The sequence below is a fragment of the Lacerta agilis genome, chromosome 8 (assembly GCF_009819535.1).
Source record: "Lacerta agilis isolate rLacAgi1 chromosome 8, rLacAgi1.pri, whole genome shotgun sequence".
NCBI classification, from domain to species: Eukaryota; Metazoa; Chordata; class Lepidosauria; order Squamata; family Lacertidae; genus Lacerta; species Lacerta agilis.
In genome coordinates, this window is record NC_046319.1 from 56739841 (window position 1) to 56753799 (window position 13959).

Sequence of the window (13959 nt, forward strand, 5' to 3'; positions counted from 1 at the left end):
TGAAATGTGGTTGAACGTATAGACAAAGGCAACTTATTTACTGAAAAAAGTTCTCTAAGTTAGACATTTACACACCTCCGTCTTGAAACACAGTAAATAAAGAATAAAGTTTGAGGTAACAGAACACATATGTATGAGCACAACACATCTCCACACCCACCTTAGTAATACAAACTCTCCTCCAAAGCTTCTGCATACATTGACCCCCCAAAAAACCCCACCACTTTATGCATCACCCCTCCAGATAGGAAACTTGATCATAGGCCTTTGGAAACTCATGCAATCTTACAGGAGACTAAGAGCTATACCCCTATTCAAGCTGCTCACCAATCCCACCTACCTGCCACCCTTTCCCAACCCCACTTCCTTTACACTTGACCAACCCCCCCCCCCCACATTACATCTCTCCACCCACTTTACACTTCATTCCCTTCCCTCAAGCCAATGGTGAAAATGACATGGGAGTGCAGCTGCTGCTGTAGGAACAAAAAGGGGGGGGGAGCCTGCAATTTATAATGCAACCTTTCTCCTTTCCAGAGCAGCCATCACAACAGTATCAGAAGCATGGGGGTGGTTTACAAAGGGGACAAAGATTTTCTCTCATTCATTTCCCTCCCACCCACTAGCAGCACAGCATAGCAGGATGGTTGTAGGGTAGCTGCCCCAGTCTGTCCCTGTGTGGCTAAACTGGGCTGCCCACCACCTGCACTGCTTGTTCACTCTGTCCACTCACTCCCCCTGTCTGCATGAGCAGCAGCTGCATGACAACACCATTACAATTTTATTATATACCAAGAAAGGGATTTTTCAGAACTGCATTCAGGTTTGAGATGGAGCCCAGTGGCTTCTATTTTAAATTTGTGGAGAAAGAGTACATCCAGGGGAATTGTGAGAACTTAAAAATGGCAGCATTCACACTTGACTGCCTAGCGGAGGGGAACAGGGCAGTCATCAGTGCTGGTGAGTATTGCATGGAAGCAGCTATTCAAAGGTGCCGGTTGCCAATGCCAGGCCAACGTTTAATTTTTCCGGTATGATGGCTGAATGACACTTCATGCAAACATAATGCAAGGAAAGGACTTCTGTGGAGGGGGAAGCAATGAGCCAAAATGACAACCATGCATTTACTTTCCACCTAAACTTTAAACAGTTCAGCTCTTACATTTACCCAAATGACAGTAAGGTGAAGAAATTATTCACCCTGCCTCTTTCATTACAAAGGGGGTGAACAACCCTTTTTCATACCAAGGGCTGCATTCCATTCTGGACTGCCTTCTGGAGGTCACATGCCAGTGGTGGAAAAAACCAGACATAAAAGGGGGCAGAGAAAAAAAATTCCCTTTGTACAGTAGGCTGGTTTTTACATGCACCCCTCTGTGTCCTCTATCCAGGCAAGCAACAGGCATTACCAGACCTTAAGGACACATTCTAGCTAGGCAAAAAACACTCATGCAGGGTATGAAATAGGACTGGTGAGGGGTGTGACCTGGGGGGAGTCACAAGGGCCAGTTAGAGAGACCTGGAAAGCTGCATTAGGCACTCAGCACTGAGATTTCCCACCCCTGCACTACAAGAAAATACACTAGTCCACAATCAGAATGACTTACACTTAACCTCAATTGAGGAAATAATAGCAGTTGACAGGAAAGTAGCACAGGGATGAAACTAGTGTTTGATTTAGAAACAGAGAATTGATTACATGGCTGTAAAATAAATGCAATGAACTACCTACAGCCAACATCTGGCTTTAAATGTCTTTAGTTCTCGGCACATGCACCTCTTCTCTCTACACATTCTGCAGTTTCCTCCCCCTTCAGGCTCTTGCTTGCCCTGATCATCTCTAGAATCAGAAGCAACTAGAGACTCTCACACTGTCTGCCTCGTTTCACCGCCATGACATTAGAGACGTTCAGCCACTTAGTGCCAATTGTTTTGTGAACACCACCACCACAAAACTGCTTTAATACACAACCACACAGACCATGGAAATATACTTCGGGAAATCCAGGATTGTGATGTGGCACTACAAATCCTCCACTGGGGGCTGCATGATGACATTCATACATTTTCATTATATAGAGAGACGAAAGCCAGAGGCTTCTGCATAGCCACCTTCAATTTTTGATCCAGGCAAACAAGAGGAATTATCATAGCCCACGGACTATCCAGCATTAAGACCCAATTGTTTAACTGTGAGCATGTGTTCCGCTACTCATGAAGTTGAAGGAAGCAAACCCAGCTCACCCTGAGCAGAAGTGTACTGAATCATAAAACGGATCCATGCGAACCACTTCACTGTGGTGAGTTTAGGTCAGCATGTGTTAGCCTGCTTTTGCATTTTGGCCACACTCACTTTGACATGCATCCCCAGGAGTTGATCCATCCCTGGGTTAGCATAAAGCCAAGACTCAGGGCGGGTGTGCATTGTGGCCCCAAATTCAAGTAAATTCACAAAGCAGCTTTGACACAAACATGATACCTGCAGTGACTCTGTGGTGCAATTCTGATGGAGGACAGTCTTATGAAGGGACCAATAGATGAAAGGTGACAATGCAATACATATCCCCAAGACCATCCTTCCATGAGGTAACACTAAAGAACAAATTATGAGTAGAGCACACTTATCTGTACCTTCTCCCCTCCAATCCCAACTCGATAACCCAAAACCTCTCACCTAGCGGTGATTAAGCTGTGGCCCTACAAAAGTTGTTAGACTCCAACTTGGATCAGCCCCAGCCAGCATGGCTAATAATCATGAGTGGTGGGAGTTATATTCCAGCAACATTTGAAGGGTCAAAGCTAAACCACCTGGGCTCTAACCCTTTTCTGATTAGCCATTCTAAAACCCACCTCCATGTGTAGGCCAAGGTGATTTCTAGGCAAGATTCAGCTGTTTTATCCTGTTGACAGAGGCGGTTTTAGGGTGGCATGACTGCTGTGGCTGCACTGGGCACTGCACTGCAGGAGGCACCACATCAGTGCTATGGGATGGGGAGGGGCACCAAATTTTAGCACCACACAGGGCAGCACTGAAATTTGAGAGCCCAAAGTCTGCCACTGCTGTTGGAGATTAGTGTTGTTGAGGTTGTTGAGATCTGAGTTCAAACTCCCACTTCCGCATGAAGTTCTCTGTCTGTGTGTGTTTGTGTGTGTCTTTGGGCCAGTTACTATCAGACTAACCCAGGTTTTGTTAATTTATACCTTCAATGTATGCAGCTCATAGTAAAGAATAACCTACTTTCCAGAGTTGTTGTGATGATAAAATAGGAAAAGCTCAGCCCTTTAGAGGAAGCATGCAATAAAATGAAATAATTGATGTACAAGGGGGATGGAGAGGAAAGTGGAAGGGGGGAGAAGGGTCAAGATTACCTTTGCAACAATTAGGATTTATAATCTGCATTCCAAAGAACCAATGAAAGATAAGATTCTCAAGATGATGAAGTCTGAACAGACCCGATGTTTGAACTTGTATAGTAAACAGAAGAATGTGTGGGGCATGCATGTGGTCACAAATATATTCACACACCACCCACTCATTCTAGAAATGCTCCGCTTACAATTTATTGGACTGCCCTTTGCAGCAGGCAGTTTATTTTTCAGGACATCAGCAAATGTAACTAGGCTTAAGGGGATTTGGCACAAACCTGCGGGAGGTTAATCCACTACACATTCCTTCTTCAGTTCTCTACTGAAGTTCAAAGCAGAATCCACAAACTCTTTTTAAAATACAGCAACCCATAAAACAACAGGCAGGCAATTACTCCTCAATTCCTTAGTGGAACTTGGCAAATTACAAAGAAAGGTTTTTTTATTGTTTAATTGTTTTGAGATGTTTCATAGGATGCAACTCAGGAATGGAAATAAATAAACAGATAAACAACCTCAGCACAATGTTATGTAATATTTGTACTCAACAGATTCCTACAAAGAGATTTCCCAAATTAACAGATGTTACATACAGGTGTCGTGAGCAACCACCATTTTTTCTGCTCCCGAGGGAAACCACAACACACACATGCACAAACCATTAGCAGATTTGTGAATAGTAGCATAACCTTTCAATTCAATCTTTCTTCTTTTAAACCAAGACAGTTCCTGCCCTCAGGCTTACAATCTAAAAGACACAATACAAAAGGATGAAGGGATGAGGTCGGAGAAGGAAAAAAAGCAAACTCAGGCACCGGTAGTGACAAGCTGGGATGGAAACTGCTCAGAAAGAGGAGCCAAAAACTGCTGATCTCTCAGCAAGGCTGGTGCATTGGGGTCTGCAAGCCCATCTCTTCCTCTTCTACAGCCTGATGGAATGGCTGTGGCTTGGGCATCCCCATATCTGCCACTGCTGACAAAAAAATAACCTGAATGTACACAGCTAGAATGTGGAAAAGCAGAAACTTATGTTGGTGTAGAACCAGGATCTGTCTGCCTCTGTCCCTTTGGAGTGAGAAACTAGAGGCTACAGGTCAGAGTGTTTCATGGACGGGCAAAACGTTACCACACTTTGGTGCAATTCAACTCATTCAGTCTGGTCACTGGCTCCCCTTAAACTGGAAGGGCTAGAAAAGCATCCATGTCGAGCTCAGATTTATTCTGGGCAACAGCAGCATCTCCTGTGACTGACTCTGACTTCTGATTCCAGGTTGTGACTCCACAGGTCTAGCAACGGCTACACCTTTCCCGCAAACTCAAGGTAAATCAAGAAGAGGCTGAAACTAGGCTCCAGCATATGCTGATCAAACATAACTGAGCTGGCTATGGAGACAATTTCATTATCTTGGTTCCTTTGCTAAACAACATGCCACACTTGTTACCAAAACCCAACAGAAGATATGTTAAGAATGTAAGAAGAGTGGCTGGATGAGGCCAATGCCCCATCTAGTCCACCATCCTGTTCTCACAGTGGCCAACCAAATGCCTCTGGGAAGCCTCAAAGCAGCACCTGAACACAAGAGCAAAACTCCAGAAAGTGGCATGTATTCAGAAGCATTATTGCCTCCCAGCAGAGCATAACCACCACTGTTTTGTTTCCAATCACGACTCATTTCTCCAATTTGCCATTCTGGGGCTCTGTATGAAGTTGTGCGTTATGGGAAGGAAGAAGCGAGAGAAGGAAAGTAGGGGAAGAAAGCAATAGTCAAGTGACAGGTTAATTTTTAGCTAAATGTAAAACTCATCATAGTTAACAGGAAATTATATAGTGACTCTGGAAACATTGCGAGGAGAAAGCCATTGATCACAGTTTGAATTCTCCTCTTATAATCCTGAAAGCATACATGGGGCAGTGAGCACAAGAGGCTAGACATTCAGAAAGCAGCCTGTTTATGATGGGGGCCTGGGATCATTCAGCAGGTATAATAAGGCAATATGGGATTAACAAGAACAGGTAATTACTACTAAGGGTTGCAAAATTAATGCACGAAAAAGAATCCATTTTGGCACACAGGAGGAAGGGCTAAGAGGAGGATTAGCAGAGAAACGAGACTTCAGAAGGGGAGAAAAACTTTTACAGCTGTTGAAAAATGGCAATTAAAAATAGTCCCCCACTTAAATCTAAAAAGTGAATTTAGGCCTCTCAGGTGCCTACCGCATCATGGGTAACTGTGGCTAATGTACAATGAAAGAGGAAAGTGAGGTTTCTAGCTCAGGTGTGGGAAACCTGTGGTCTCCAGGTGTTGCTGAGCTACAAATCCCATCATCCCTGGCCATGGTTGTGAGGGTTGTTGGGAGTTGTACTTCAGCAACATCTAGAGCAGTGTTTTTCAACCTTTTTTGGGGCAAAGGCACACTTGTTTCATGAAAAAAATCACGAGGCACACCACCATTAGAAAATGTTAAAAAATTTAACTCTGTGCCTATATTGACTATATATAAAGTAATTCTCTTGAATAGGAATCAAATAAACAAATTTTTCCCACGGCACACCAGGCAACATCTCGCGGCACACTAGTGTGCCGCGGAACAGTGGTTGAAAAACACTGATCTAGAGAACCAAGGGTTCCCCAATGCTGTGCTAGCTGACAGATATTGTAAATTCACACAACATCACTGAAGCCCAAGCAAATTAAAAAACTCAGGTGTGAAAATGCCCTTAGAGGGTGGAATGAACACGAAGCGATCGTTTTCCATGGAGGTAAAACACCAGGCAACATCTGGACACAGAGAGTTAACTGTAATTGAAACAGATAATTCTAGACACAAATAATATGCAGAGGCAGTCAGTATTCTCTGTGGATATCCTCCCCCCCTTTTTTTTAAAAAAGAAAGTTAATATCCTGCCTATTGATCCGAAAAATCTATATGATGGCTCAGAAATAAAACCAATACAATAGCCAAAGCAGATGATACAACATAAGCACACGGCAACAGCAGGGAAACCAAAATCAACAAACCAAGAAGAATTAATTTGGCTGTCCACTTGCACAAAGCTTGCATGGAGGTTACACAATGTCTGCTCTTTCCTGAGCATTCATTCTGTTTTCTTTAAATGATGAATATACATCTTCCTGTCAGTCAATCATTATACCACATATTTTAGTGAATCTACCTGTCACTGCATTCCCCCTCCCCCAGTAATTTTTATCATTATTTCAACACAACAATGCAAACAACACATGAAACTATACGGAATTTATTCCGGGTTTATGGATATATTGGGTGAAGCCCAGCATAGGAAGAAGTGAATCATTAATTAAGCTGATAGCAAAAATGATCTGCTCATAAACATGGAAAGATTCATCTTGCCCTAAGTACCCGAAGGTCAGGTCATCATAGCCAGTGGGCTACATACACAACCTCTCCACACGGGGGCTTGGGAAGGCAGGGGATACAGAGAATAATGGAAACCAAATCTCTTCTAACCTATTCCTCTTAGATAATCCTCTTGTCACCCTTCTGTGCTGCACGAGGCTATTCAAAAGAGCTATGTCTGAGATGTTATTTATCCAAGCTTCCATCAGGAGCTCTGAGTCAGATTTCCAATGATAGGCAACAACCAATTGCACTGTTAACAAAAAAGAACACCAGGTCTCTTTGCTTGATCTCTGGATTTTTGTCATTTTGCAGTGATAGCAGGGCTAGGGCTAGATCAAGTTTCAATACTTCACCCATAATGGAAGAGACAATGGCAAAAATCCATGCCCCCCCTTTTGCACTTTGTTGCAGGCCCCACAACACATGAAAAAATGAAACATGTCCCCTGCAGTCCTTCCAGCACAAAGGGGATAGGGTTTTGTTTATTTTGGAGAGCCACACTGTGGTCCAGTGCCATCAGAGAAGGACCTTGAGGGGCACCAACTGCAGATGCACAAAGGTTATCTTAACCATTGGGGGGGGGGAACCACACCCTTTCCCACTTATGTCCATCAATTTGCATCTCAAGGTATCCCTCCCAGACCTGGTGAAAACCATCAGAGGTGCCCAAGATGTGATCTATGAGTATACATTACATCACCGAGGCCACTTTTCTATTTCTTAAATTTGATCTAGTGCATAGGGAGTCAAAGAGCGTAAGAGAGGTAGGCTGCAAATTAGCATAGCTGGGTCACCTGGAACCATGTAATTGGCAGCCCTTCTTGGTATCCTTTTAGAGCCTCCTTCTTGGTGGCTTGGCCTCTATGTGTTAGATCATGAATTCTATATATCTCATTGGATTCTCAGGCCCAAAATTGCTGATATTTATCTAAATGACTAAATATGGGATGTTCAAGCAGTGGGATAAGGGGGAGGATACACCCGGGACCAACACGGAGCCCCACTCCCTCCAAGGTAGAAAGTTGTTCTTAAGAGTTATTCATTTCCCTCACTGCAGCCCTGGAGAACCACAGAAAGGGAAGTGCTCTAATGGATGGTGTAGAGGGAGAGATCTCAAGCTGTACCCAAGGGGTCTCCAGAGAGACTCTGATGAGTGGAATGTAGTGTTTGACTTGGAATGCATACTAGTACTTCAATGGGGAACACCCAGCCCGCCCCCCCCCCCCCGCTTTGTACTGGGTCCATAAAGTGTAGTGAGGCTTACCCTGCATCTCTTTCCCTGGGACACAAACTGTTTAACAGTTTTTTTGGCAATGTTTAAAACTTGCAACGGAAGCCAGGATGGGAATCACTTGGAATACACCCAGAAATCTGGCAAAATAGACATTTTGACTGCTGTGATGCAGCTGAGGCAAATTAAGACGGCTCCACCTTTTTAATTATGGCAAGATTTTGCCCTGGCAATTGAATGCATTTTTTAAAAACAACAACAACAACAACACACTCGTGTTTGGGCTGGGACATGTTAATTGGGAGGGCAACCCATTTAGCGTATTGGATTCTAGTCCTGCTACATGATAGAACACACTGAGCTGTGATTTTAGTGGTTTCAGGGCTTGTCTGGGCTTTTGCAACATTTAGTCACAAACATATTTACCTTATGTTCTGCTCCACAAAGCATCACCCCCTCCAGAGCAAATGGCAAGGGTGAGAGGGGGATACCTTGTTTACTGCTCCACAGAAGGCTGATTGCTGAAGCATCGTCCCATTAATGGAGATCACTGCATGGGATTTGGAGTGGAGTAACTTCAACCACAACCACATTTTGGAAAGTAGTAGACTTAGGAAGTTCCACTGAATTCTGTCAAATTCAGAATTTGGTGCCTCATGGGGCCAATGCTGCAGAGGAGTGGGTAGAGTTGACTTCATTGATAAGGTTTATTACCTTACTAAATGTTCCTGTGGAGCATGAAGCCAGTTTGGTTGGGCACTTAAACATAATGGCAGTAAGTAATTCTTGCTGTGGGGTTGAACAATAACAACAGTCTGCAGGTGTGCCACATCAGTGCATTTTTGCTCCCATCCAAAATAAATTTCAATAGTTTAATCAAGCATGGCAACAGTTCTTCTTCTTAAGCTTTGTAGTATTCCACCATGAAGTCATCAGTCTCTGGGGATTTCCCAGATTTGAGCTTCTGGATCACTTCCAACACCTCCTCCCAAGTTACAGGGCAGCTCAGAAGTTCTATCTGCTCGTTAGATGGCTGCTTTAATTTAAATAAATTTTAATGCCAGTTCATCTACATTTTTTAATGCCAGGTCAACAGTTGCCATTTGCAGGGCTTGTCTCTCCAACTGACTGACTAAGAGGCTCATTTGCCATTTTCGAAATGTTCAAAATCAGATTCTTCAATGTCTCCATTTTTTATTTTTTATTTTACTTAAGCGATAGCAAGGTAGTTGCCCAGTCCGAGGAAAAGTCTTTGCTAATTTTAATGACATATTCACCTGCTTCTTGGGCCTCCTCCATTGTGGGGATTATTTTGTGCTCTTTTGTGAGTGGCAACCTCTGCTCTTCATTTTGGAGTCAAGAGGCTTCATCTGACAGCTCTGAGTACTCTCCCACAGCTTCTTCCTGTGTGGGTGTGAAGACTCCCAGAGACTGCATAGCATCTAGTTCCTCCAACATGGCATGCTTCCACAAAGTCTCTAAAATCGCCTTGCTGGGAATGTAGTTTTTGAAATGGGAAAGTGGAAATAAATGCCATGTTGCCTTAGATGTAACTGGAGGGGTTGTTCCGCCATTAGGCTTAAAAGTTAGCCACTCCCCCAAGTCCATTTTTTTAAAAAGTTAATTTGCTGTGCCTCCACTTTAATTGCACAAACCTAAATTTCCAAGTATGCTATTGAATCCTTCCCACCAAACAGTGACAGTCTGGGGGGGCAACTCTAATCTGAACAGCAGGTCCAAGCATCAACAAGTTAATGATTTTTCCCTAAACTGCAAATGACCAAGATTAGAGCTGTATGTCAAACTCTGATTTTGCTGACATTTGAGTTCCATTTCAGAGATAGGTAATATAGCTTCTTCCATTTCTTGAATGCTGTTCATCCCCGGTTCCTAACCATTCACATTCACCATGCATTTCCAGAATTATGTATTCAGTTTCTAACTAACTAGTCCTCATAGAGGCTTCAGAATAACAGTGAGGTTGAAAGAAAGAACGATTACAGTGAGGGCAGCCAACCAAAATTAAAATATAGTAGATGGAAACTGAACAAATTAAGGAACCTCCCCTCAGAGGCCAACTGATGGGGTCAATAGTGGGGGAAAAAACTCCAGTCCAGTCCCCAAGTTGCATCACCAAAGTAACTAAACACAAACATCATATAAGGGTTTGTTGACCAAATCAGTGATCCTGACATGTGAATCCCTCTAGAAACTCCATGTTCAGAAGCAGTATGCCTTATAATGTCTGTGTAAACATCAACACATGGTGTGGGATCATTACACTTTGCTGCTTGTCATTATGGGTTGTTGCTCAACGTCTGCGCTCATCAATTGGTGTTACATCACACATTATACTTATTTACAAAGAGGTTACAAAGAAGGCAGGGAGCAAAGGGACGCAGAGTAGTGAGAGCCATAGGCTTCCTGTAATGTGCAGTTAACCCAGAGACAATATCCTCCCATGAAAGCTATGTGAGCTCAAGGTAGAAAGAAACATCATATGTACCTTTCACATCACAGCTGTTCACGGAATAAATAATAATAATAATAATAATAATAATAATAATAATAATAATAATAATTACAATCATAATGCTATATCACAAGAGCCACATTTCGCACTGGAAATGGTAGTTCCCACTTTGGTTGCAAAGTTAAGTGGATGCACAAATTCCAACAAACTACAAATTCTAGCAGAACAACAATGACTTAAACAAGGATCTTAGCCAATTAAGAAAACCAAGCTTATTTCTTGTTGAGTGTGCAGGCATGAGATAGTTGTGGCCTATCATGCAGCCAAACGTAGAGCATTCATCATGGACAAATCAGTCAAATGCAGTTCCAATCCAGCCATAGAAGGATGAAGTGATCACTACTTTTCTTTTGATTCATTAATATTTGCTGATTGCTTAAGAGAACATGGCAACAAGGAAAAGCAGACTTGTGGACACCTGGGCAAGATGCCGACAGTGGGGCTCACAACTCTACCGAGGCTCCAGTCAGACCTTCTAGCTGTCACCCCACCTTCCCTCTCAGCTGAGAGAAGTTCATTGCAATTTGGGAGTTAGTGGCTGAAAACACACACACACACACACACACACACTGCTTCCCATCCACATTCCCTTGCAATATGCACATAAAATGAGAGGCAGGTAACACCACAGTGTTTAATACTAGGAAGATTCCCTCCTGCCATTTCCAGTGGCAGGGAACTTCAGGGCCCACAAGCAATGCCACCAACCCTAGCACATGCCCCCCCTTGCCAGGTGAGACCCTGGACCTCTTCCTCACAATCATAATGTGTTTTACCCCCTTCTTTCCCTAAAGTCAGCTGCATATGATCACCACACACCTATGCGGCCCCCAAGTTGTAAGGCTGCCACTCATTTTATTATACAGCATCAGATCTAGTTTGGGGGGGGGGTAAGTTTGGGTTGAAAGTCCAGATGGACTGAACTACCAATCCCCTGACCAAGACACCACTGTCTTGCCAGTCCTGGGAAGCGACTACAGATGCCTGGACAGCAGAGTAACTGGAGGTGGAGGCTAAGCAAGACACAGCAGGGTGCTCAAAGCTGTCACTGAAGGTATCACAGGCTTCCTGGTTATCTGGCTGACATTCTGATCCCATCTGTGGGCTTAGTTCTACTCAGCACATTTCCCAAGACATGGAAAGGGTTCATGGAATGTCATGGAAGGGCTCCCCAAATCTTCAGCCCTTAAAGAACCAGATCATTTGTGACACTCCTTGCTCCAGATCCAATCCTGCCAATGAACTTTAGAAGGTTTGTGGAACAAACATAGCCCAAAACAGTCCACAAACTGTTCCACAGCTATTCAGATGATAAAATATGGAGAAGCTACATATGACAAAATGATGTAAGATAAACGTACCGTGTTCCCATGTTATAACACACACACATGCATTTATTTACATTTGTAAACATTTCACTCTCTTTGTTCCTCCTCCAAATTCCCACCACCACCAATATACTTCCACTTCTTATTCACAAATAATATTGAATCACAACTACAGAGCTACAGGTCAGCCTCATGTACAATCAGGTATCATGTGCAGTGGTGGCTGCTAACCATTGGGACTGGTGGGGGACAAGGCAGTCAGGCCAACGGTGGGTGGAGCCAGAGCAAATGAGTGGCAGAGCCAGAACCAATGTCAGGTACAGACAACTAATTCTAGCTTTAGTTGTCTTGCCCATTGAATCTCACAAAGGCAACATTGAGACTAAGGAGGAGGAAGCTGACAGTCTGCTCCACCCCCCTGGATTGACCGTAAGAAAGAAGACAGGCAGGTGGGGGTTAACTGGGAACAGACTGAGTTTGGTTGGGCAGTGCCCCATTCTAGCAATGGCATTTAGAACTATGAACAAGCCTCCACTGGTGGCATCTCATGCAAAAAAGTATCAAGAGCAGAGGAAGACACAGCTGATTTCTTCATTAATACATTGACCAATTTTTCTGCAATTCCTGATCAAACATTTGCATGGACTCCTTCCTACCATCTCTAAGCCTCCCCCTGCACTGCTTCACATCCAACAACTGAACCATCAGAAAATAATTCAGGATGATCCAGAAACCAAACCAAAACATACCAAAACAAACCCCACCAACTCTGGACCTAAAAGCACACACAGATTTCAACTGCACTAGTTAGATCAATAAATTAAACCAGGAGTCACCAACGTGTCACCCACCCCAAGGACAGAGGCCTTTATAGGAGCCCAAAGGGTCTCCTCTTTCTACTGAAATTAGGCTTGAAAGTTGCATACAATTCAAGCTGATTGAATAGGTGGCAATACTTGTTTGGTTGTGGGGTGTGCATATTTGTGTGGTGACCACCAGTTTTTCTGGTATGGAAACATGCCCACGTATCCCAGAAGGAAGACAGACCCAAATGCTAACAGAAAGTGTCCAGAGCAGTTTTAGATTCAACATATTCATAGATTCAGCCTCCCCTCCCCAATATAATACTCTGTTCTCTATCATGTTTGACAATCAATAATTGTGAGCATCAGTGATATGTTGTGTATGTCCCCAGATTAAGCTGCATAAATAAAAATACTTTGCCTATGGCTATTTTTTTGAGGGGAAGCTCAGAAATTTCAGCTAAGGATTTCACAAGAAACCAAGGCAGGACTTACGTTAGGTGAAGGCCTCAATTCAGCCCCTAAAAGGAGAATCAAGATGGGAAGTAAAGTCTACAAGCGCTCTGCCTGACCTAATTCTACTCTCACACAGTCTCAATGCCAGTCTATTGCACTTCCCCCACTCCATGGTCAAATGCTTACCTTAGGGGCCAGGCAGCATGATGGCAGCTTTTTGGATGGAATGGGGCTACCTGGCCTTGTGGCCATGCAGTTGGGCTAATGACCCATGTGGTTCCTTCCAGCTCTACAGTTCTATGAAATTCTTGCAATGAAATATAGCAAACATCTTGGTGTCATGGAGCCTACTTCTGCTTGGGACCACATTTCCTATCACACACACACACCCAGCACAAAATGCTAATGGCCAAAGATGGGGAGATCAATGTTGCAAATCCAGGGTGTAAGCAGCTGCCACCACATCAGGATGCCAGCTGCATCTTCTATCACTCTGGAAGGAAGAATGGAGGAAGGAAGCCAGGTGGACATAAGAATGCAAGAAGAGCCCAGCTGCATGGATCAAGCCAAAGGGGGCCCATCTAGTTCAGCATGCTGTTCTCACAGTGGCCTACCAAATGCCTATGGGAAGCCTGCAAGCTCATACATGTAGTGGGTATGATCCATCCAAGGAGATGACACCTGCCTGGCCTCCAATATGGTCCCCATGCCAAGCCTTGGACAAGGACAGACTGGGGGTAGTGGGGGAGAAAGAGGAAGTAAGCAGGCATGGGGTGGGTTGGAATAAGGAAGGAATCAGCATTCCCAACGACTATCAATCACCTTCCTCGGGTGTTTCAGTGTCTGAGAGACTCCAACTCA

The 13959-nt window shown here is 43.8% G+C and overlaps 1 protein-coding gene across 1 annotated transcript in view; it reads right to left on the reverse strand.

Annotated features, from left to right (window-relative positions):
* CSMD2 (CUB and Sushi multiple domains 2) overlaps window positions 1-13959 on the reverse strand; it is a 512122-nt gene that overhangs the window by 164186 nt on the left and 333977 nt on the right.